Raw genomic sequence first — 25,506 nt, 5'->3', positions numbered from 1 at the left:
CATCTCTTACGTAAATAATCCTTCAAGCAGAAATGAATTTACAATAAGTGGCAAAATATCTACAGAGGAAAATGAAAAGAAATCTTCACACAGCGAGTTAAGACCTCCAATATACTGCCTGTAAGGGCTGTGAGCACAGCTTTCATAGAAACTTCATAGAAGACAGTGGGAAGGCAGCTATCAAGTTCATGGAAGCAAGAGAGAGATAGGAAAAGGAATTGCCAAAACAAATAGTCAAGAGAGCTGTCAAAGGGAGCTGTTAAAGTGTCAAGGAGGTTAAAACTTTTGCCCTCTTAATATTTTGTCTACAGTTGCTGGAATGTTTACTAAAAGAGAAAAGTGTGCTGGTTGGCAAGTGGCCTGTGATCGGTAGAGGCATTCCAGCCTCATCGGTAGAGAATTCAAACTCGTCAAATTAACTTTGATTCTTCAGGGGAATGCTTTGGAAATGCGTGAGGTACAGTGGTACAGTGGTTGAAGGATTTGCAGGATAATTGGCAGGTTTTTGGGGAGTAGGTGGCTACATGTACAGCTCCTACAAAGAGCCAGTACAAGTATAATACACCAAGGAGTCTCCTTCTATACTGGAAGATTCTAATATGTGTCACAGCACCTGCTGAGGCAAGGACTTACGATATAATTTTCAGGAGGGGCAAGGGATGTGTGTGTAGACAAAATTCCATGCATTGCCTGCCCACATGCCCACTGCCTAACTAATTACAGTTTTGCATAGGCTGGGTGAGGCTTAGGTCAGCAGTTACTATGCACAATAGAATCCCCATATCTATCACACCCACAACAGCAAGAATTTCAACACTGAGTCTTTTAACAAACCTTGCTATTTTCCTAGCTTCCCATTTATACAGGCAATCTGTTTAGGTATTTCATCTTGGGTTCAACTGAACAGAATCACAAGATTAAAGCCACATGTATTTACATGCAGTGATTTGTTCTATGAAAACAGAACATGACCATGTGTTGCGCCTTTTTCAAATGAACAAAAGCTTGGGGAACGGCCTTTATCTTGTGCATTTCCAAAATATTGCCTTGAAGTATCAAAGTTAATTTGACTAGTTTGAATTCAAACAAAATCAATGCCTCTACCAATTATAGGGCACTTGCCAATCAACACCCTCTTCTCTTTTGGTGAACACTCCTGCACTTGGAGACAAAATATTAAGAGAACAAAAGTTTTAAACTCCTTGACACTTTAACAGCTCTTTTGACAGCTCTTTTGACTATTTGTTTTTTGACTATTTGTTTTGGCAGTTCCTTTTTCTAGCTCTCTTGCTTCCATGAACTTGATAGTTTCAATGCACTTTTTACACACATTCATATTTACATTTAAGAAACCGAAAGGTACCTTGCCTCTCCCAAACAGCAAGGAATTTATCCCAAAGGGCACGTGAGTTCCCTCATAGGTATCCTAGGATAAGCTCCAAAAAGATAACTTAATTCTTCGAAAATATATCCCGCTTTTTCGAATGACTCACAAAATTGAGACCCAATGCTATCAGATTGAGTATCATGTTGTACTCCCATTCCTAGCTAATGAAAATCAGCCTTGATTGGTGGTAGTTGCTGTTTCAAATGGGCAGTTACCTCTTCTACCTACAAATATGGTAGAGTGCTTTTTTATTGCAGGATATCCAGATTCTTCAGCCTCTGTTGTTATCTTTGAAATGTAGAGACTCTCCATTGTTGTGAAAATTCAGGTAATTGGTCAAGTCTTCCAATTTCTTGGCACAAAAGAGCCTGCTGCTGTACCAACTAACTGAAAATGAAAGTTCACAGAATCACAAATTTATGACAGAATAGAAAAGAGGCAATTTGGTCCATCGTACTTGCACCAATCCTTTCTGTATGGAAAATTTTCCTGGATTCATTTTGAACATATGTTGGTATACACTGGGACCTGAAGGTCACTGAATTTAAAGTTCTCTGTTTTTCTCTCTCCACAGATGATGTCAGATGTGCTGAGTTTCTCCAGAAATTACTGTTTTTTTTGTTTCTGATCTCTAGCACCTGCAGTTCTTTGCTTTGTGACCAATCCTTTTATAGGAATGTCTCTATAAATTTTAGAGACCTATCTCTTCTAAAGCACAGGCGGACATATCTCAGATGTGTCAATTCCTTGATCAGACTTAATTATTACTTAGTGAACAGAAAGTTTTTGAATTCTCTTCAAGACATCTCGTCTTCAAAATTTGATCAGAAAGATGATAAATATGCAAAATATCAGCTAAATGAATCAAAGCATTATATCTCAAAACTTTACTACAGATCTAAGCTGGAAATTCCATCAGTCAAAACTACAGGCTGAGCCTCCATGTCTAAAACATTACAAATCTACACGTATGAACAACATCAAACAATATATTCGAAAACAAGGAAAACTTCCAAAGGAAATGCAAGGACTTGAATTTTGGTTTCTGCAGTTGTGTGTATTGCTGTAAGGTGGGGTCTATTGGTCCCCAGAGTAATAATCAATAGATTTTAGAAATAGGTCAAGATAATGTAGTTAAGGAGGCAGCAAAGTCCATTAAAAACAGACTTAGATATGATCCAGCGGAAGAGAAAGATTAACATTTTATTTTGGTCATCATATTTCAAAAAGAAAACAGTGGTAAAAAGAAAACTGTAATTTATATAAAGGGGGAGCTTATAGTAACTGTAAGACAAATTAAAGCAGTTAAAGTCATAGGCAGAAGTAAGGTAAATTCAAATATCGAAATTATGGAAGTGGGGATATGCTCACTGAGTACCAATATTGGCTATTATGAGTACAAATACACTTTAATATAACAAATTAACTGCTGGTAGAGTTGAGATAGAAGAGTGTTTAAAATGGTAGAAATTTGGGGATCTTTGTAAAACCGCTTTAAACTCGACCCTACAGCTGCAAAATTTGAACAATTAATGCATAAATCACAAACACAAATTAGATAAGAAAGCTATACACAATGTTAATGTGATCTCTTTGGTGATATTCAATTTTAAGAAAGTCTCTAAATATCTGTTTTTCTCTCCACAGATGCTACCAGACTTGTTCAGATTTTCCAGAAATTTCTGTTTTTGATTGTGTTATAGCATACATCTTAGATTACATTTTAGATTAGATTACATTACAGTGTGGAAACAGGCCCTTCGGCCCAACAAGTCCACACCGACCCGCCGAAGCGAAACGCACCCATACCCCTACATTTACCCCTTATCTAACACTATGGGCAATTTAGCATGGCCAATTCACCTGACCTGCACATGTTTGGACTGTGGGAGGAAACCAGAGCACCTGGAGGAAACCCACGCAGACACGGGGAGAACGTGCAAACTCCACACAGTCAGTCACCTGAGGCGGGAATTGAACCCGGGTCTCTGGCGCTGTGAGGCAGCAGTGCTAACCACTGTGCCACCGTGCCACCCACATCTTAGGCGAGTGACTTTTGATCCTGGACCTAAGAAAGGCCATGACAATGCACCAAATTACACCCCGGTTTAAAAGGCAACTATTAAATTAAGCAAGGTAATTGAGGGTGCATTTGCTATAACCTTTTAAAATTTGCTAAAGGGGGCTTTTGTTTAAAAAAGGAAAAGGACTCTTGCAGTAGTGTTTATTATCTATGAACCACTTGAACAAGTTGATTAGAAAATAACTAGGATTTGCCAAATTCTGGGTTAATGTTATAAGTAGAAAAAAAACCCATTAACTGATTAGAGAAACTAAATTATATACTCTGGAAATTAAAAACTTAAGATGTGTGAAAAACTGACAGAGTAGATAGGAAATTGCTTACTCCTTCAGGAGTGGAGTTTAGGACATGGAGATACCATCAGAATTCAAGGTGAATATATCAAAAATTCTAGAAAAACATTTCTACCCAAAGGATTATAAGAATGTGGAATACACTGTTCTGGACAAAGGAATTCAGATAATTGTAATGGAGCTTGATAGATTGAGAGATATGTCACATTCAAAGAAAGCAAATAATTTAATATGAATTTTTGAAATTTGATAGTTACTACTAACCAGGTGCATCCCGGCTAATTAGAAAATATGACACACCAGAACCCAAATATTTGTGGTTTACCACTATAGAAATGAATGTGATTACCTTTATTTGTTTGCTATTGATAAGATTTTGAAAGTTACATGTCAACAGAATGGCAGACATTTCACAACAGTTTTCGGTAAACTAAGAATAATTTGCAATCCATCCACTTACTAGAAACCAATTAAAAGAATGATTTTAGGAAGTGTTGTATTAATCTCAGCATCTTAAATGTAGTGGATGGCTTAACTTAGTGAAAGACACCTAATTAATATAAACAAAGAAATTAGTTGAAGTCAATACATTTAAATGATATATGGCTAAACTTCAGAAATCTGGATTTTGCTTTTTGGGTCGCAACATGAATATCAGTAACATTTAAAGGATACTGACCTGGTCTCAGATGGAAGTGGTCATTACATGCGATCTTCCAGAAGATTGATGTTGTCATCTATTATGCTCTGAAAGGAGATCTGAGACCTAATGAAATGAGGGAACAGGTGATGGATATATTTATTAAGGGATAATTGGTTGCAAATAGGTTATTAAATATGAGGAGCTAGAAAGTAGTGTTTTATTGAATGTGGTTAATTGAAATAAAGATCTCACTAACAGTGTGAAACAATTATCTTCGAGTGTGGAACATTGTCAGCAGTGGATAGTTGAGTCAAAATGTAAAATATATAATTCCCCACACCTGTTTTTTGAAAGCGACCATTGAAATAATAAAATAACCATATGGACAGGTGTTATATCTTTATCGAATAATGAACTCTGGAAATGTTTAGAGTGTAGTCAATAGATGTTTCATTTTTGATTTTAAGTACCATTAGACCTCAATTTATCTCATGGCATAATGCAGTATCCAAAACTAAAAACGAAATGGAAGATTTGGAGGAAGAAGATGGAAATGTATATCAAAGATGTTTTGGTCACAGCATTCAGCACATTGATGAATATGTTGGCAAAATCCCTCATGTGTGCAATACTAGACTGTGGATGCGGATCTACAGTGTGTGGAATAGACTGGCTAAATGCTACCTGAACACACTCAGTAGTAACTAATACAGGAATAATGCATAGCGAGTACAAGAAGCTCATAGAAGAGCTAAATGATAGTTGAGATTTGTAACATCCAAATGGTGGGCTGAATGACCTAATTCTGTTCTTACATCTATGGTCTTATGATAAAAATGCTGATAGACACAATTGCAACCCTTGAGTATCTTCAACTAGAGATTTCAACAAAACTGTGGTTATGGAATTGAAGGCATGGGATAAAGAAAAAGCACTTCAATTTTACAGATTTAGAAAATAGATTTTTTTCAGTCAACAATAATACACAGCAAAGACAAAATAAAATTATGGATGAGGTAGTAAATAAGTGAATGGGGACAGCACTTGGACTACTAACAAATCTCTGACAATGGGAACTATGCAATAATAAACACAGTGGTTCATAACATTTTGGCATATCAGCCAAACTATAAATTATCATCTACAAAAGCATGAGCTGTCCATGCTAAGAATTAGTTCAGATAGTAGTAAGATATAATTCATATATTAGTTTTCGATAGGCATTCAAAAATTCCATCAATAGTTAGTGATCATCCTGAACATGGGGCCTGGCAATAATTAGTTTGACTGTTTTGGAGTATTTGAATCCACTGCCTGCAGGCAGAACGCAGAAGTCTTAAGTTATAACGTGAGGTTATTGGAAACCTTCAATTTGGGATTTTTTTTAATAAGAGGGAGGGGCTTAAAGACTGGAGACACCCAGAGAGGTGATTGGTAAAGACAAAAAAAAATGTGCAGCATGGTGACCACATGATTTGGGTTTGTTTGATATGGATTACAAGTTTGCAGATTCTAAACAAGTTATAGGAAATAACAAGGAGTACCCAAATATTGCATAGCTATGTGAATCAAACAAGTGACAGTCTGACGATGGACAGATCAGTTCTGATGGTCAATATGAGGCCATTGATACCAAGGAATATCTGCCAATATGGTACTAAAGCCAGATATTTACTGGAAGTGATGACGAAATGGATAAATGGGACTATAAGTACAGCAACAAAGACCACTAGAAAAAAAACCAAAGGCCGGGGACGAGGGGCAGAGGGTTAGGGCCATGGATTGGGAACATGAAGTCCAAAGCTGGAGGACAAGGGGAAAAAAAAGTGTTAATGCAAACAATGGGTCCAGGAGAGAACACTCCTATAAAAAAACCACAAACCACAGTGATTGCAACCCAATTAATTCAGCATTGCTATCGCTAGATTCTCGACTAGTGATCTGAAAAACATTCAGTGACCCTCAATATTGCTCAGTTGTTCCTAACCAGACTCTACAGGTAACAGATCTCCGACAGCATGTTTATAACAAACAAAGTTACTAATTTATTATTATTGCATATTAATTAGCAGAACACAGGTGATCAACAAGGCAATCTAATTAATATATATGATCCAAGCCCAGTCTTCTTTGATCATAACACCCCACTTCCAATTCTTTCTCAGATAGGCAGACAGGCACATTTAAGGGACAAAAAAAATTCCAATTTACCAGTTAAATAGCTGTTTCAACAATGAATGCAGACACTTGATGAAAACATTTGGCAATGCATGACAGACATACATACATTGACTGGTGCCTTTGAAGGCACCAGTCAATGCAAATAGCTTCTGCAGACCTCTGGAGACTTCTGTTATTTCTGGGATTCTTTTCTCAGAACTTTCAACAAGTTGATAACTGGCAAATAACCAGAGAGGCAAAACCAGAAACAGCTTTTCAAACAAAACTGCCTGTTGCCCAAAACCAAGTCAAAGCTAGTGTGCTGTTTGTTTTTTCCTTCTGAGGTTAACTGGCCAGCACTGGTCCTCCCGTGATGTATAACTTCAACATTTAAACAGTTGCCAATCCCTGAGCATAAAAGCCTCACAATGCCAGATTGACTACAGTGTTCTTAGAGCAGTAATTAACCTGCAGTATCTTTCCAGGCCAGTTCCCAACAGTAATCATCACATTTTTATTCTTTTTTTTAAAGCAAGCTGCTGTTCAAAGTTGAATGCTCAATTTCAACTCATAATTCCAAATCAAAAATAAGAAGAATAAAATAAAAATTGTGAAGGTCTTAACACAAATTATTTGAACTTTTTCAACATATTGATAGTTGCTTCACAGTGTTTTGTCTTCAATTATGTTAAAAAGATAGTTGCAAGTTGGAGAATTTTGGAAGGCTAAGTGCTGCTATAATAGCTGTTGAGTAAAATCTTATGTTACACAATAAAGTCTAGGAAAATTCCGTTTTAAGAGACCCCGATATTCAGCAGAAGGTAAGTTAACAGAATTGAATCAGTAATCACTAATGAGAGGAAAAATAATTTGAAGACGGACAATAGAAAGATAATTTGTGTCTTCTTGGAAAGTATATAAGGAACAGACAGCCCATTAAGAATATGAATCGGCAAGTCTAATTCATGCTCCTTTATGTCCTTTTGGTACTATTAAATCCCTGGATGAGATGGCAGGCAAGAAATCTTTATCTGTCCTTTACCTCTGCCATTAAAATGGCTACATAGAGAAGGGTCATGGTCTTGGGCTGTCAGTCTTATGTTTTCTTTTGCCCTCCGCTTCTATTTTGGTTCTTTTTATCTTCTCTTGCCATGCCAGCCTAATTGAAGTTGTAAGTGTAGATTATTTAGGCAAACATCTGCAGTATGTTGTTTTGCAATTTCATGCCAAATGGCTTGTTTTAGCTGGGCATTAGATTCTTATGATTGTAAAATTTTCAGGATATTATGGCCAGCAAAAAATAATTTCTAAAATATTCTCAAATAGAGACATAGAGTCATACAGCATGGAAACAGACCCTTTATTCCAACTCATCAATGCTGACCAAGTTCCGAAGATAAACTATATTCCCATTTGCCTACGTTTGGCCCATACCCCTCTAAACCTTTTCTATTCATGTACCTCCTAATATCTTTTAAATTTTGAAACTGTACCTACATCTACCACTTCCTCTGGCAGTTCATTCCACATATGAACAACTCTGTGTGTGAAAACGTTGCCCCTCAGGTCTCTTTTAAATCTTTCTCTTTTCATTTTAAAAATATACCATCTAGTTTTGAACTTCCCTACCCTTGGAAAAAGACCTTTGCTGTTCATCTTATCCATGCCTGTAGAAAACACTTCTTTTCTGTTGTTGTAATTAATACTTAGCCTTCTTTGAATCTTTACTTAAATGTATTTTTCCTCTGATATTATAGCAAAATGAAATTAGTAGTGATGGCCAGAGCTTAATCTGAAAGGTATAACAATGGGGTACATACTCCAAAGACCAAAACTGAAATTAGATGGTTAATCAACAACAATTTAGGAAGAGACAATACTTCAGTTTAGCATATGTGTGTCACCAGAGAAATGTATGGAAAAGTGCCATGCTTGAAAAGCATATATCACCATTGTACTGGAACTTTCTTCTCTTACTAACCATTCTTTATGCATATGCTGATAATACTGTTATAGCGCACCCGAACACTTAATGCTTCCGATTTTTCCAGATGCTAGGTTATTCTGGATGTTACAGATCTGATAACTTGGAAGCCTATATACACATACCTCAATGTCTATTTGATCAGGAAAGAGTCTGCAAAAGCCCAACACAAGTTCAGAATTTGGACCTTCAAACCTAATATTGCAGCTACAGGCACTATTTATAACTATTTATATATTCTGATTGTTGTCCCCTCAATTTCTGTGTGGCAGTCCAGAATTGCCCAAGAATCACACCACATTTTCAATACCACAAGAGTCTGCCCATTGCATTTTCAGCCTATTGGTGGATGTCAGGAAAAAATTAATGTCAAATGAGTTGTGAAATAACCTTCAGAGTTGCTATTGCCCTTTTAATATTATCAGCAAAGGTAGGTTTCACCTCCAATATGTTTTGACTCTGATGATCTTCAGATCATGCTATTTTAGCTGTAAACCTACACTATTCAACGAGAACTTTCCTTCCAATATCTTTGGGGTCTGTCCACTCATGACCTCAATTCATTTATTGCCTTATCACATATCCCAAGGTGTTTACAATCATTGGATTATATCTAATACACATTCTTCATAAATAAATAGGCAAATATAGCAGACATTCTGTACTCCACAAGGTTTTATGAACAATAAATGGTTCATGGATCTTTTTGTGGTAGTTGGATCAAAATTCAGGTACCCCTTCATAATAACACTATAAGTGTATCTATACTATACACACTGCAGCAGTTCAAGAAGGCAATTCACCATCACCACTATAAGAATAATTAAGGATGGGCAATAAACAGTACCCTAGCTAGCAGTATCAAAATTCTTTTAATAATAACAAAAGAATTTTGGACAGGGCAAGAGAGTTTTGTGATCCTCTTCAAGTAGTGCTAAGAAGGCTGATTGAGTCTTAATTTAACATCCAACAGGAAAGATAGTACTTTTGACATTGAGGCTCTTCCTTAGAGCTGCATTGAATTATCATTGGTTATGTGCTGAAATTTATTGTGTACTTTGAAATTATACATTTCTAACTTGGAGATTAAGAGTATGAGAAATCAAATATAGAACTAACTATAGAAAGAAGAAAAGATGAAGCCTACACAAGATGTAGCTCTTCATAAAAGAAGCTTACACAAACTCTAAAGAGACACAAAAATGTTGAAACAATTTGACACCTTGGGGGGAAAGAAGAGTTGCATTCAAGTAAGTTGCACAGGAATAATGAGACTATTTCAGAAAATGAGAAAGGACACAACACTCATCATCATAAAAAGTTCATTTCCATGGGTAATTAATTGGAGGTTTTGCACATAAAGTAAGGCTGCCATAGTCCTATCAGACAATAGGGCTCCTCTCTCATTAAAGGGATGACTAGTGGTGGTTTAGCCTGATGGTCACCGCCCCTCAGGCCAGGGGAAGGATTTGGAAGGAGAATTTATAATAACCTCGGCCAGCATGAGAATTGAACCCATGCCAACTGAGCTCACCAGCTGTTTAAAGATTACATAAAAATGGAGTTTGCATGTTCATATTTCTTATGCGAAATGTTGCTGTTCGGTTTATTGATTATTTCGGATTCCGAACAAGATCACAAGGTCCCGATGCTTGGCTAAACTGTGTTATCTGGCATTTGATTGTCTGAACATTCGATTATCCAAACAAAATGCTCTCCGCTTGTGTCATTCGGATAATCGAGGTTCCTCTATAATCTAAAATTCCAACATGTATTGTGGAATTTTCGTGTTATTTCTGCCCCGATGACAGCAGAATCTGAGTGGAATGATCATGCAAGAATAATTACCTTACAGCTATAAAATCTTTACACTGAGGTATCTTTGACCTCTTAACTGTGTTCAAGAGTTCCATTTGCTTAAAACATTGTTTCAGTACCTGAAGTTCTGAGCACTCCACATTCAAATGAATCCTGAGCTAACCACTAAACCCACAGTGACCAGCAGTCCACTGAAACCCAATCCAGTCTATTTCTCCTGCTTCTGCTTTAATGACTGTGAATTCAGTTGAGAGTGTACAGAGCACCATGGGACTGGAACCAATTATTGAAAAAGTAACATTGCAGCAGTTCAGCAGAGAATTTGGAGAGCAAGAACATTTGAGCAAACTTGCAGAATTTGCCAAAAGTGATGTCACTGCTGATGTAGTGGAGTATCCTGTAAAAGTCAATTTTGTATGCTTCTAAAATTTAATTATAGCTGGTTATTAAGGATAGAAAATTAACCATCTTAATTAGTCCCTTATTTAACTATCCTAATTTCTGGAATCAAGTTAAGTTTTATTAATTATAATGTTAACCTCTAGTGATATTGTTGGCCCAGAAATAAAAGTATTGTAAACTATTAAATTAAAGCATAAGGCCCTTACTTTTATCTTCAATTCTTTTTGAATTAAAGGACAGCATTCTATTAGCCTTTTTAATTACTCAGAATATCAGCATGCTGATGCTTTATGCACTAGAACACCTATATCCATCTGCACCTTGGAGTTCTGCAGTCATTATCCATTTAACAAATACTGTGTTTTTATTCTTCCTGATGAAGTGAGCAGTTTCACACTTTGCAATATTATAATCCACCTGCCATATTCTTGTCCATTCATTCAACCTATCTGTATTCATCTGTAAGCTCAACCACTGTGCCTTCACTTCCCTCATTTGAGGTAATTAATATAAATTGTAAAAACTGAAGACCCAAAGCACAGATTCTTCCAGGCCATCACTTCTCACATCTTGCCAATAAACACCCACTTATGCAAGCTCTTCTGGCTATGCTAGTATGTTATAGAGTCATACAATACGGAAACAGAGCCTTTGGATCAACCAGCCCATGCCGAAAATCCCAAATTAAACGAGTCCCACCTGCCTGCTTCTGGCCTAAATCCCTCCAAATCTTTTCATGTATCTATCAAAGTGTCTTTTAGATGTTGTAATTGTATCCACATCCACCACTTTCTCAGGAGCTTCATTTCACACACAAACCACCCTCTGTGTGAAAAAAAATGCCCCATTTCTTTCTTAAATCTCTCTTCTTTCACCTTAAAAACATGCCCCTTAGTCTTGAAATCCCCCATCCCATGGAAAAAGGCAACTACCATTAACTCTCTCTGTACCTCTCGTTATTTTACAAACTTCTATCAGATTGCCTCTCAATCTCCTATGTTTCAGTGGAAAAAAGTCCCAGCCTTTCCAGCTTTTCTTTATGACTCAAATCTTCCATACCCGGCAACGTCCTGGTAAATCTCTTCTGAACCCTCTCCAGCTTGATCATTTTCTTTGTATAACTGGGTGACCAGAACTAGACACAGTATTCCATGCACAATCACACACCCTCACACACATGACACTCATATATTTTTCCTCAAATTGCACTGTATCTTGTGTTTCTGTTTTGTACAACAATGTTTTGTGTGGCACCTTGTCAAATGAATTCTGGAGCTCCCACATAACGTCCACTCCATCAATGAACTCAATCTGATTTACATTGCATGTTACTCCTTCAAAGCCCTTCAGTAAGTTGGTTAAACATAATTTCCAGTTCACAAAACCATGGTGACTCTTACCATTATCTTGAATTTTTCGAAGTAGTGCTATAAATAATTCTATTTGATTCTAATGCCTTGCCCACAATAGACATCCACCTAACTGGTCTATGGTTTTCCACCTTCCTTCTTGTTAATTTGCTGTCTGTTGGAATTATTTCAGAATCTAACAAATTTTTGAAAATTAACACCAAAGCATCTACTACCTCATTAGCCACCTCTTTTAAGACTCCAGGATGATGTTCATCAGGACTTGTAGACTTATCAACCCATAGTTCCATGAGTTTGATCAGTAGCACTCCCCTAGTGATTGTAATAACACAAAGTCCCTCTTCCAATTCCTAATTTATTTTACTTCAATTTGATATATTTATATTTGATTTGATCTATTATTGTGACATTTACTGAGATAAAGTGAAAAGTATTGTTTTGTATGCTAACCAGGCAAATTATACATACATCAGAATAATAATACAGAATTCAGAATACAATGTTACAGCTACAAAGAAGGTGCAGAGAAAGACCAGCTCTGAAATAAGAGGTCCATTCATAAATCTGATAACAGCAAGGAAGAACTATTCAAAGTTTGTGAGAAGATTTGTAGCTCGGGTGCTCGTTGCTGTGGTTCTGTTCGCCGAGCTGGAAGTTTTTGTTGCAAACGTTTCGTCCCCTGTCTAGGTGACATCCTCAGTGCTTGGGAGCCTCCTGTGAAGCGCTTCTGTGGTGTTTCCTCCGGCATTTATAGTGGCCTGTCCCTGCCGCTTCCGGTTGTCAGTTTCAGCTGTCCGCTGTAGTGGCCGGTATATTGGGTTCAGGTCGATGTGTTTGTTGATGGAGTTTGTGGATGAGTGCCAAGCTTCTAGGAATTCCCTGGCTGTTCATTGTTTCGCTTGCCCTATAATGGTAGTGTTGTCTCAGTCAAATTCATGTTGCTTGTCGTCTGCGTGTGTGGCTACGAGGGATAGCTGGTCGTGTAGTTTCGTGGCTAGTTGATGTTCGTGGATGCGGATCGTTAGCTGTCTTCCTGTTTGTCCTATATAGTGTTTTGTGCAGTCATCCACAAACTCCATCAACAAACACATAGACCTGGACCCAATATACCGGCCACTACAGCAGACAGCTGAAACTGACAACCGGAAGCGGCAGGGACAGGCCACTATAAATGCCGGAGGAAACACCACAGAAGCGCTTCATAGGAGGCTCCCAAGCACTGAGGATGTCACCTAGACAGGAGACGAAATGTTTGCAACAAAACCTTCCAGCTCGGCGAACAGAACCACAGCAGGAAGAACTATTTTTAAATATCTTCATACATTTTCTTAAACTTTTGTATCTTCTCCCTGATGGAAGCGGGTGGAAGAGAGTATGACAGAGTGAAGGGGGAGGTGGGTTTTGATTACATTGTCTGCTTTTCTCAGGCAGCAGGAAGTATAGACAGTGTCAGTGGAATGAAGGCTGGTTTTCGTGATAGATTGGCCTGCATTCACAATTCTGCTTGTGGTCTTGGGCAGAGTTGCCATATCCAATTTGTGATGTATCTGGATAGCATGCTTTTTGTGGTGCATCTATAAAAATTGGCGAGAGTTATTGTGGACATGCCAAATTTCATTAGCCTTCTGAGGAAGTAGAGATGTTGGTGTGCTTTCTTGATTGTAGCATTGATGTGAATGGACCAGGATACCTCATTGGTGATTTTTACTCTTAGAAACCTGAAGAACTTGACCACCTCTACCTCAGCATCACTGATACAGACAGGGGCGCGTTCTCCACTCTGCTTTCTGAAGTCAGTGGTCAACACCTTCAGTTTGCTGACATTGAGGGAGAGATTGTTGTCTTTACACCATGCCACTAAAGCTGATTATTTCCTTCTGGATTCTGTCTCATCATTGTTTGAGCTGAATTTGTCCACACAGTCATGAGTGTATAAGGAGTGTAGTAAGGGACTGAGTATGCAGCCTTGCAAGGCATCAGTGTTGAGGATTATTGTGGAGGAGGTGTTGTCGCCTATCCTTAGTGATTGTGATCTACAGGTCTGTAAGTTTAAGATCCAGTTGTAAAGTTTAGGTCTCTGAGTTTGGAGATGAGTTCTGTTGGAATTTTAGTGTTGATGGTGGAGATAAAGTCAATAAATAGGAGTCTGACAGAGGTGTCCTTGTTATCCAGCTGTTCCTGGAGTGAGTGTAGGGCCAGGGCCATGGACCTGTTGTGCCATTAGGAGAATTGTAGTGGATAGTGGCAGTCTGGGAGGCTGGAATTGATGTGTCCAGATATTAATCTCTTGAAACACTTCATAATGATGGATGTCAGAGCAATCGGGCAGTAGTCATTAAGGTACATTGTCTGATTTTCCTTTGGTCTTCTTGAACCAGCCAGGAACCTCACATTGTAATAAGGAGAAGTTAAAGATTTCACACCAATTGGTCCATGTAGGATCTGAGTGCATGTTTGGGGACTTTATCCGGGCCAGTGCTTTTCTGTGGGTTTAGAGTTCTGCCTGGTGTAACAGGGCATCAACTAGGGTAGTTTGAGCATTCAAACGGACCCCCGAAGGAAAGAGCAGCACATATAAAAAAGGCACTCATGGGGAGAATGAGAGGCAGACACAGGATTGTCTCAACCAGATACGATGGGAAGGTGCCAGTGTTGGACTGGGGTGGACAAAGTCAGAAGTCACAAAACACCAGGTTGTAGTCCAACAGGTTTATTTGAAATTATAAGTTTTTGGAGTGCTGATTCTTCGTTGACTTCACCTGACGAAAGAGCAGCACTCAGAAAGCTTGTGATTTCAAATAAACTTTTGACCTCAACTAGATACGAATAGGGTTAATTCTATGTAAATACTCTTTTCTTAGTTTAACCTTTATTTCCCTTCAGCTTTGTAAATACATGAAACCAGTTAAACAAATGTCCTCTGCTTCATGATCTTTGAACCACCCATTATTGAAATCTCTTGTTACATTGAAATGTTTTTGTGTGCTTTATAACGAAGACATAAGCAAAGTATTTGTTAATTTCATCTGCAGTTTCATTGTTATCTCTTTTAAGTTTTTTCACTCATTAGAGAACCAGCATGCACTTTATTTCTTCTTTTCCTTTTTAGGTACCTGCAGAAACTATTGCTATCCATTTTTACATTTCTATGTGGCTTCCTCTCCTACTCTAATTTCTTTACCCTGATTAATCTTTTAGGCTATTCTATGCAGTTCTTTTTATTCTGATCTGCCAATCCTTTTTGTAGAATTATATGCTTTTTCCTTAAGTTTGATACTTTCCTTAGCTATTTTAATTAACCACGGATGGTGGATCCGTGGAATTTTCCTTCACAGTAGAACTATCCACAAACGTCTTGTTATCTGCAGGTGATGTGGACATGGACCTCCCATGATTTCATAAAAAGAGGATAGTGCTATAATAGACATTTCCCTATCTACTATGAAGGTCTGCAAAATCCATCAGGACCTGCCAATTAGGAAAACTGAAAATCGACCCTGGGGCCGAGCTTGAGAGTACATGGATGCCCAGGTAGTGATTCCGTGGTTAAGGAGGAGTGAGTGTATTTGAATTGAATTAGCTTTATTGTCACATGTACTCAAATGGGTACAGTGAAAAGTTTACAAGTTGCCACTTACAGCGCCATCTTAAGTACACGGTACCTAGGTACGGATTCTTCAGTACAAGTTCTTAAAGAGAAAAAATTAGAAAAATAAAGAAATACAATGTCCAGCATTACAGATCGTAGTAATAAATTGAAAAATAGAGAAATAAAAAGTTCACAATAACAGTCCTTCCAGTCCAGTTCACGCTCGTTCCTAGTCTCCAGTCCACACTGCAGCTTGACTCCAAACTGCTCCAGGTTTCACTTCCAGATTCTCAAGGTTGGAAAACTCCTGTGAAAATAGCCCGAAACCGAAGTGTGTGCTGAGGCCAGGTTAGGCTGGGGTCCACCAGGTCTGACTGAGAGACTGTCATGCCAGGCTGAGAGATTGCCAGGCCAAGAGGCCGCTTCACCAGACTGAGAGATTACACCAGGCCGAGAGGTTTCCTGATGAAGGGCTTTTGCCTGAAACGTAGATTTTACTGCTCCTCGGATGCTGCCTGAACTGCTGTGCTCTTCCAGCACCACTTATCCAGAATCTGGTTTCCAGCATCTGCCGTCATTGTTTTTACCGAGAGGATGCCTTGCCAGAGGCTGAGAGTCTGAGTCTGCCTTGATGCTGGGAGTTTAGGACGCCACCGAAAAGAAACAAGAGAGGAAAACAAACACAGAAGCAAGGAAAGAAAGAAAAATGACAGAGCTCCATCTGAAGCATCCTACTGTGTCGCCATCTTGGAGTATATTCTGTATATTCCAAAATATTCTCTTAAATGTCTATCATTGTTTCTTAGTCTAGAACCATTCAACTAGCTTAGCTTCTGTGCTTACGTAGTTGCCCATATATAACTTTACAATATTAGTCTGAGACAGCAACTTCTCCACTTCAAACTGGATGTAAAATGTAGTCTGTATTGTGGTCTTTGGTTCCTTAAAGGTCCCTTTACTCTAAGGTCCTTAATTAATATCATCTCCTTACATAATGCCACCACTCAGGCAATTTACTGTCTGCTTGGTTCCAAAAAGTGCTGTTCAAAAAAATTACCTTGAAGTCATTCTATGAACTCATCAAATCTGCCATTTCTAATCTGATTTTTCCAGTTTGTGGAAATTAAAATTATCCATGATTATTGGTGTCCCTTTGTCAGAAGCACCCAATATTTCTCCTTACATAATTTATCCTACATTGTGATTACTTTTAGGGAGCTTGCAGACCACTTTTCCACAAGTGCTTTCTTTATTATTCCTCACCTCCATACAAACTGATTCTACACTTTGATATCCTAAAGCAAGGAACCTCCAATTATTATATCAATGCCTCTTTCATTAATATTGTTACCTTGTCACCTTTTCTTCACTTCCTATTCGTGTTGTCATATACCCTATGATATTTAGGATCTAATCCTTGTCAGCATGCGGCCACATCTACTTTTTGGCTCTGGATGGTAATCTGATATCAGAGGATGAACAGTCCATTGGCATGGAATGAGTTGATCTCATCGAAATTGTGAAGGTAGCTGAAGCTACATCCAAACTGAAGTATTTGGAAACTGTTCCCATGATCCTTCCTCAATTTTTTTCTTGTCCTTTTTCATCTGAAGAAGACAACTCCCTAATGAGGATTGTCTCCTTCAAGAGCCACCTGACAAGAACTGTTCTCTGACCCTGAGTACTTGTTGTTGTACCCTATTTCTAGAGGCCATCTGAATCACCCATTTTAATCCTTCTAGCTAATGAACATGACATCATGATGCCAGGATAACCATTCCTCACTTGCCACCTTCATCTGAAGGTTAGTTTCCATTCTTTCTGAGAATAAAAGATGTATTTATTAAACACTGCATGGGTAATAGGTAGTTGCTTATTAATGAATGACTGTCCACCGTGGATATTTCATGTCAGTAATTATGTGTTCTGTGGGTCCTTGCATGGCTAATGAGCTCGATTCTAGAGCCACATCTCCAGCCACACATTTGGAGATGTTTTCTGAAGATGAAAGTGGTCCTTGGCCTTGAAAACATTGGCATTCTTTTCTCTGGTTCTATTTCCATGCTTTGTCTTGCAGACAGGCGTACTTGAAGAACTGTGTCCCTTCATACAATCAGTTTCTTTTGAATGAGGGTTCCCCCATCCATTGACATCTATATTGTATATCTTGAGGGACAACTTCAGAGAGTCTTTAAAATGCTTCTTTTGTCCTCTTCTCATTTGAGTACTTCCCTTGAGCTGGAAGAAAAAGATTTGCTTTTGCAGTCAGATCTCTGGCATCCTAAACTTATGGCTGGCCCAGCAGCGTTAGTTTCAGAAAATCATGGCCTCTTTGCTCGTGCTACAGACTTCTTCAAAGATGTTTATTTCATTATGCTGTCCTCACAGCTGATGTGAAGAATCCATCTCAAACAACATTGATGATATTTCTCAAGATTCTTGAGGCGGCATCTATATGTAGGCCAAGTTTCAGAGCCATCTTGAAGAGTTGAAAGGATGACTGCCTTATACACAGGAATCTAATATATTAGCAAGAATGTCATGGTCTCAAAGATTCATATGCTGAGGATTCTGAAGGCACGGCACTTGCAGTTTGATATGATGTTGAGTCTCCGCATCAATGTCAGCCTTAGCTGAGAGCCTCTCAATTAAGGGAAATGCTTCATATTTGGGAGGATTTCTCCCTTGATCTTAATCAAGAGATGGATTGGAACTTGACCTGGGATGGGTCGGTAAAGGACTTGAGTCTTCTTGAAGTCTGAGAGTGAGACCAATTTTTCAGTATGTTTCTGCGAAAGCATTAAGCAAGGCTTGAAGATTCTGTTCTGAGAGCAGAGGTGATGTTGTTATCCACATCGTCATGTCTTTCTGTAAATTGCTGTCTTGCTGTTGTGGAGAAGCTTGAGTGTTCTGTTGATCGCAAGAGTGATGCCGTCAGGAGTTCCCAACTCGTTACGAGGCTGCCTATGACAGTAAAGTTGGAGGAAAAACAACAGATAAAGAGCAATCCAAAACATGTCCTCAGTGGTGATCTAGGTGGCAGATATTTATGTGATATCAATGATAATAGGGTACATATGATGGTATATAGTTCTTTGATGTCAGCTTATGAAACATGGTCATTTTTGTCATCATCCTTTTGCCTTGTTTATCAGAAATTTCTATATGTTTGTGGAAAGCAGGACATTGTTGTAACAACAATAAATGAATTCTCATGCTACATTGAAAATAATTGAAACATTCAGTTTTAAAGGGATCCTAAGTTTAGGAAAAATCAGCCAGTTGAATGCCAGTGAAACTAAAGTTTGGCACAGATCTTCCAGTTGCTGGACTACCAAAAACTGGATGTATGAACCAAAATGCATGTCAGGATTTTGCAGAAGTCCTACATCCTGACCTACATGTTATTTATTGACTGTGAAATTTGAATGTCCATTGGACAATTACCCGCTCTTCAGGATCATCCGAGATGCTTAATACATGATCAATAAGAGATCAATACATGGTCACACCTAAGGTGCAGCAGAGAGTCGCTGGGTGACTGCCAGGAAAGGCAAAGGGAGTAACCAGAGAGTGCATGATCAATAAGAGATCAATACATGGTCACACCTAAGGTGCAGCAGAGAGTCGCTGGGTGACCGCCAGAAAAGGCAAAGGGAGTAACCAGAGAGTGCAGGAATTTTTTGTGGCCATTCCCCTCAAAAAGAATTACACCATTTTGGATACTGTTGGGAGGATGACCATTCAGGGGAAAGCAGCAATAACCAGGTCACTGGCACCATGATTGGCTCTGGGGCACAGCGAGAAAGGGTAAAGGTAAACAGGACCTTTGTGAGGAGACTCGATAGACAGGAGGGTCTGTGGCTGCAGACAGAAATCCAGGATGGTATGTTGCCTCCTGGGTGTAAGGGTCCAGGAGCAGCTGCAGAATGTTCTCAAGGGGGGTGATGAGCAGCCAGAAGTCATTGTGTACAATGGCACAAAAGGCATAGATGGAAATAGGGATGAGGTTCTGCGGAGTGATTATAGAGAGCTAGAAAAAAAGTTTAAAAACCAAGACCTCGATGGTGTAATCTCTGGATTACTGTGCTAATGAGTATAAGAACAGGAGGATATGACAGATGATTGCATAGCTAAAGAATTGGTGCAGGGGACAAGGATTCGGATTTTTAGATCATTGAGATCTTTTCTGAGGCAGAAGTGACCTGTTCAAGAGGGAGGGATTGCACATGAACTGGAAGGCGACCAATATCCTGATGGCAGATTTGCTAGTGCAACAAGAGAGGTTTGAAACTAGATTGACTGGGGGATAGAATCCTCAACAGTAGGGAGGCAAGTGTGAGGCTGGAACGAGATACAGTAATCAGAAATAGCAAGTTGAAGAGACAGGTCAGGCTGGAATATGACAGGTAGTGAGGAATGCCTGTTGGATTAAATTGCATCTATTTCAATGCATGAGGGCTAACAGTCAAGGCCAATGACTCAATGTGGATAGGTACGTGGGACTGGGATATTGTAGCCATTACAGAAACATGGCTAAGGGAGGGGCAGGACTGGCAGCTGAATGTGCCATGAGAAAGAGGTGGACGAAAGAAGGGAAGAAGAGTTGCATTTTTGATTAAGGGGAGTGGCACAGCAATAGTCAAAGATGAAATAATCGAGGGATCATCCAGTGAGGCATTGTGGGTGGAGCTAAGAAATAATAAGGGGATGGTGACATTACTGGGGTTGAACTGTAGACTCCCAAATAGCCAACAGGAATGAGAGGAATAAATATACAGGGATATTGGGAAGACTTGCAAAAGCAATAGACTTGTCATAATGGGTTTTTTAAATTTTCCTAGCATCGTCTGGGACTGCCATAGCGTTAAGGGCTTAGATGGGGTGAAATTTGTTAAGTGTGGTCAGGAAAGTTTCCTCAAACAGTATATAGAATGTCCTACTCAGGAAGGGGCAAAGCTCGATCTACTTTTGAGAAATAGGGCAAGACAGGTGAATGAGGTGACAGTGAGGGAGCGCTTTGGGTGCAGTGACCATTGTTCTATTAATTTAAAAGTAGTTATGGAGAGGGAAAGAAACTGGTCCACAGATTCAAGTTCTAAATTAGCGAACTTTGATGGAATTCGACAGGAGTTTGCAGGGGTTGATTGGAGTAGTTTGTTTGCAGGCAAAGGGACCTCTGGCAAGTGGGCGACCCTTAAAACTGAGATAGTTAGAGTTCAAGGTCTATATATTCCTGTGAGGGTGAAAGGCAAGGTTGGCAGGAGTAGGGAACCCTGTAAGAATATTGAGGCTTTGACCAGAAGAAAGGAGGCATAGCTCAATTACAGGCAACTAGGATCAAGGGAATCTCTGTAGGTATATAGAGGATACAGGAGTTTACTGAAGAAGGAAATCCGAAGAGTGAAAGGGGAGCACAAGGTAACCTTGGCTGAGAAGATTAGGATGAATTCAAAGAGGTTCTCTTAGCATAAGAATAACTAAAGAGAGAATAGGAGCCCTCAAGGACCAAAGTGGACATGTATGTGTGGAACTGCAGGAAATGGGAAAGGTCCTCAAAGAATATTTCTCCTCTGTATTTACCATGGAGAAAGACATGAAGACTTGGGAAGTTAGTGGTCATATCTTGGGGATAATTCACATCACAGAGTAGGGGTTGGATGTATTAGAATGTGTCCCTAACACCTATGGATGCAATATTAGAATGCACTAAGGTGGATAAATCTCCTGGTCCTGAATGGTGTTAATGTAGGAGGAGAAAGTGAGGACTGCAGATGCTGGAGATCAGAGCTGAAAATGTGTTGCTGGAAAAGCGCAGCAGGTCAGGCAGCATCCAAGGAACAGGAGAATCGACATTTTGGGCATAAGCCCTTCTTCAGGAATGAGGAAAGTGTGTCCAGCAGGCTAAGATAAAAGGTAGGGAGGAGGGACTTGGGGGAGGGGCGTTGGAATTGCGATAGGTGGAGGGAGGTCAAGGTGAGGGTGATAGGCCGGAGTGGGGTGGGGGCGGAGAGGTCAAGAAGAAGATTGCAGGTTAGGAAGGTGGTGCTGAGTTCGAGGGATTTGACTGAGACAAGGTGGGGGGAGGGGAAATGAGGAAACTGGAGAAATCTGAGTTCATCCCTTGTGGTTGGAGGGTTCCCAGGCAGAAGATGAGGCGCTCTTCCTCCAACCGTCGTGTTGCCATGGTCTGGCGATGAAGGAGTCCAAGGACCTGCATGTCCTTGGTGGAGTGGGAGGGGGAGTTAAAGTGTTGGGCTACGGGGTGGTTGGGTTGGTTTGTCCAGGTGTCCCAGAGGTGTTCTCTGAAACGTTCCGCAAGTAGGCGGCCTGTCTCCCCAATATAGAGGAGGCCACATCGGGTGCAGCGGATGCAATAGATGATGTGTGTGGAGGTGCAGGTGATTTTGTGGCTGATATGGAAGTGTTAATGTAACCACCTTAACCACTTCTGGCAATATTCCATATGTGTTTTAAAAAGTTGCCCTTCAGGTTCCCATTTATTCTTTCCCCTCTTACCTTAAACTGATCCCCTCTCATCCTCGGTTCACCAACCCGGAAAAAGACTGAGTGCACTCATCTATACATGCCTCTCATGATCTTATACACTTCTATAAGAACACCTTTCAGTCTTCTATGCTGTAAAGAAAAAAGTCCTGGCTTGTCCAACCTCTCCCTATAACTCAGTCTCTTGAGTCCTGCAGTCTTCCTAGTTTAATAGGATTCTTCCTTTAGCAAGTCGACCGAAACTGAACACAGTACTTCAAGTACAGCCTCACCAATGTCCTGTACAACTACAACATAACTTCTGAACTTCTATACTCAATGCCCTGACTGATGAAGGCCAGTGTGTGAAATTCCTTTTTCACTACTTGTGACTCCACTGTCAGAGAACCGTGCATCTGAACTCCAAGGTCCCTCTGTTCCACTGTACCCCTTAAGGCCCTACCATTCACCATGAAACTCTTATCCTAATTTGACTTTACAAAATGCTACACCTTACACTTATTTCATTAAACTCCATTTGCCATTTCTCAGTCCTCTTCCCCAGCCGATCAAGATCCTGCTGCAATTTCTGATAAACCTCCACACACTTCACGATACTGTCTGTTTTAGTGACATCTATAAAACTTATTTATCATGCCTTTACATGCTCATGCTCATCCAAATTATTGATTTTGATAATAAACAGCAATGGGTCCAGCACCGACCCCAAGGCACACCAATAGTCATAGGCCTTCAGTCCAACAAGCACCCTTCCAATACTACCCTCTGCTTCTTACCATCAAGTCAATTGCATATCCAATTTGCCAGCTCTCCCTGGATTCAATGTGCTCTAACCTTCCAGAGGTCTACATGGACATGTAGTGCTCCATCCAGATGACTGTGATTTCTTAACTAGTACGTTGGTAAAAAGGCTATCGATATCGCATGAGCACAGGGATACTACATTGCTATTGACCCGAATGGTTTTGCAAACGTGAAGGAACTTCTCATCATGTAAGCGAAAGACTTGCACAAAACTGATTGTAGCAATTCACCCAACTATGTGGTCAGTTCATATTACGCAGAACCAGTCATTGATATCATAGAACAGAAAGGGACATCCCTTTTTTTTGTGTGTCCAGGGCAATGCATGCATGTATGAACACAGTGAGCCACGTGAATGAACCCTATCATATTTTGCCTATCTGACAAGCTCATTCAACAAATCCAGCAAATTTTCTTTAGCATGCTTCCAAATAAAACTTGAACGGTGACACTGAGTGGCAGATCCAATGGATTAAAATTTGGGCAGATAATTAAGAATGGTATGTATTTTGTTCATGCAGGTCAGATTTATTGATATGCAAGTCCAGATTGGTCTACAGCCCTTGCTGTAAACATTCATAAACATTGGACAAGTCATTTAGAATCCTTTAATATATGTGTTCTATATCAGCTACGTATGCCTTCAAGAATTCGCCGTCTACAATGGGAACTGATTTGTGGTGAGTTAGCAGGGAAAAGAGGAGCTTGAACTCAGCAAACACGAAGAATTATTTGTTATGGGATGAAGGCAAAATGGTAACGTTGTCATAGTCCAAGAGGATCATAGCGCTATTCTCACATTAGAAAGAGATGAGGGTTAGAATGAAATTGTTATATCTCGCTGGGGTTGTGCACTGGAAATAGACTCCTGCTATTCCTGGATTAGTAAGTGAAATATTTCATAAAAGTATGCTAAGTTCCCCGATTTACCCATCTTTTCAACACAGATTGACAGAAAACATGGGCCAAGTTTCTATAGAGTCATAGGGATGTACAGCACGGAAACAGACCCTTCGGTCCAACCCGTCCATGCTGACCAGATATCCCAACGCAATCTAGTCCCAGCTGCCAGCACCTGGCCCACATCCCTCCAAACCCTTCCTATTCATATACCCATCCAAATGCCATTTAAATGTTGCAATTGTACCAGCCTCCACCACTTCCTCTGGCAGCTCATTCCATATATGTACCACACTCTGCGTGAAAAACTTGCCCCTTAGATCTCTTTTATACCTTTCCCCTCTCACCTTACACTTATGCCGTCTCGTTCTAGAACCCACCACCCCATGGAAAAGACTTTGTCTATTTATCCTATCTGTGCCCCTCATGATTTTGTAAACTTCTCTAAGGTCATCCCTCAGCCTCCAACACTCCAGGTAAAACAGCCCCAGCCTGTTCAGTCTCTCCCTATAGTTCAAATCCTCCAACCCTGGTAACATCCTTGTAAATCTTTTCTCAACTCTTTCAAGTTTCACAACATCTTTCTGATAGGAAGGAGACCAGAATTTCATGCAATATTCCAACAGTGGCCTAACCAATGTCCTGTATAGCCACAACATGACCTCCCAATACCTGTGCTCAATACACTGACCAATAAAGGAAAACATACCAAACACCTTCTTCACTAGGAGGAGAAAGTGAGGTCTGCAGATGCTGGAGATCAGAGCTGAAAATGGGCTTATGCCCGAAACGTCGATTCTCCTGTTCCCTGGATGCTGTCTGACCTGCTGCGCTTTTCCAGCAACACACCTTCTTCACTATCCTATCTACCTGCGACTCCACTTTCAAGGAGCTATGAACCTGCACTCCAAGGTCTCTTCGTCCTGCAAAGATTTGCTTTCCCAAAATGCAGCACCTCGCATTTATCTAAATTAAACTCCATCTGCCACTTCTCAGCCCATTGGCCCATCTGATCAAGATCCCGTTGTAATCTGAGGTAACCTTCTTTGCTGACACGACACCTTCAATTTTGGTGTCATCTGCAAACTTACTAACTAAACCTCTTATGTTCACATCCAAATCATTTATGTAAATGACAAAAAGAAGTGGACCCAGCACCGATCTTTGTGGCACTCCACTGGTCACAGTCTGAAAAACAAATCTCCACCACCACCCTCTGTCTTCTACCTTTGAGCCAGTTCTGTATCAAAATGGCTAGTTCTCCCTGTATTCCATGAGAGCTAACCTTGCTAACCAGTCGCCCATGGGGAACCTTGTCGAAAGCCTTACTGAAGTCCATATGGATCACATCTACCGCTCTGCCCTCATCAATCTTCTTTGTTACTTCTTCAAAAAAACTCAATCAAGTTTGTGAGACATGATTTCCCATGCATAAAGCCATGTTGACTATCCCTAATCAGTCCTTGCCTTTCCAAATACATGTACATCCTGTCCCTCAGGATTCCCTCCAACAACTTGCCCACCACTGACATCAGGCTCACTGGTCTATAGTTCCCTGGCTTGTCC

The 25,506-nt window shown here is 39.8% G+C and overlaps 1 protein-coding gene across 4 annotated transcripts in view; it reads left to right on the top strand.

Moving 5' to 3' along the window:
* Positions 1 to 25,506, top strand: part of dock3 (dedicator of cytokinesis 3) — a 980,202-nt gene that overhangs the window by 282,246 nt on the left and 672,450 nt on the right. The gene's annotated exons all lie outside the window — the stretch shown is intronic.

Source organism: Chiloscyllium plagiosum, unplaced genomic scaffold (assembly GCF_037043375.1).
Source record: "Chiloscyllium plagiosum isolate Xiang-an unplaced genomic scaffold, Cpla_swu_hap1 HiC_scaffold_14, whole genome shotgun sequence".
Classification (NCBI taxonomy): Eukaryota; Metazoa; Chordata; class Chondrichthyes; order Orectolobiformes; family Hemiscylliidae; genus Chiloscyllium; species Chiloscyllium plagiosum.
Note: the sequence above shows the minus strand (reverse complement) of the source record. Positions and strands in the feature narration are given on the sequence as shown.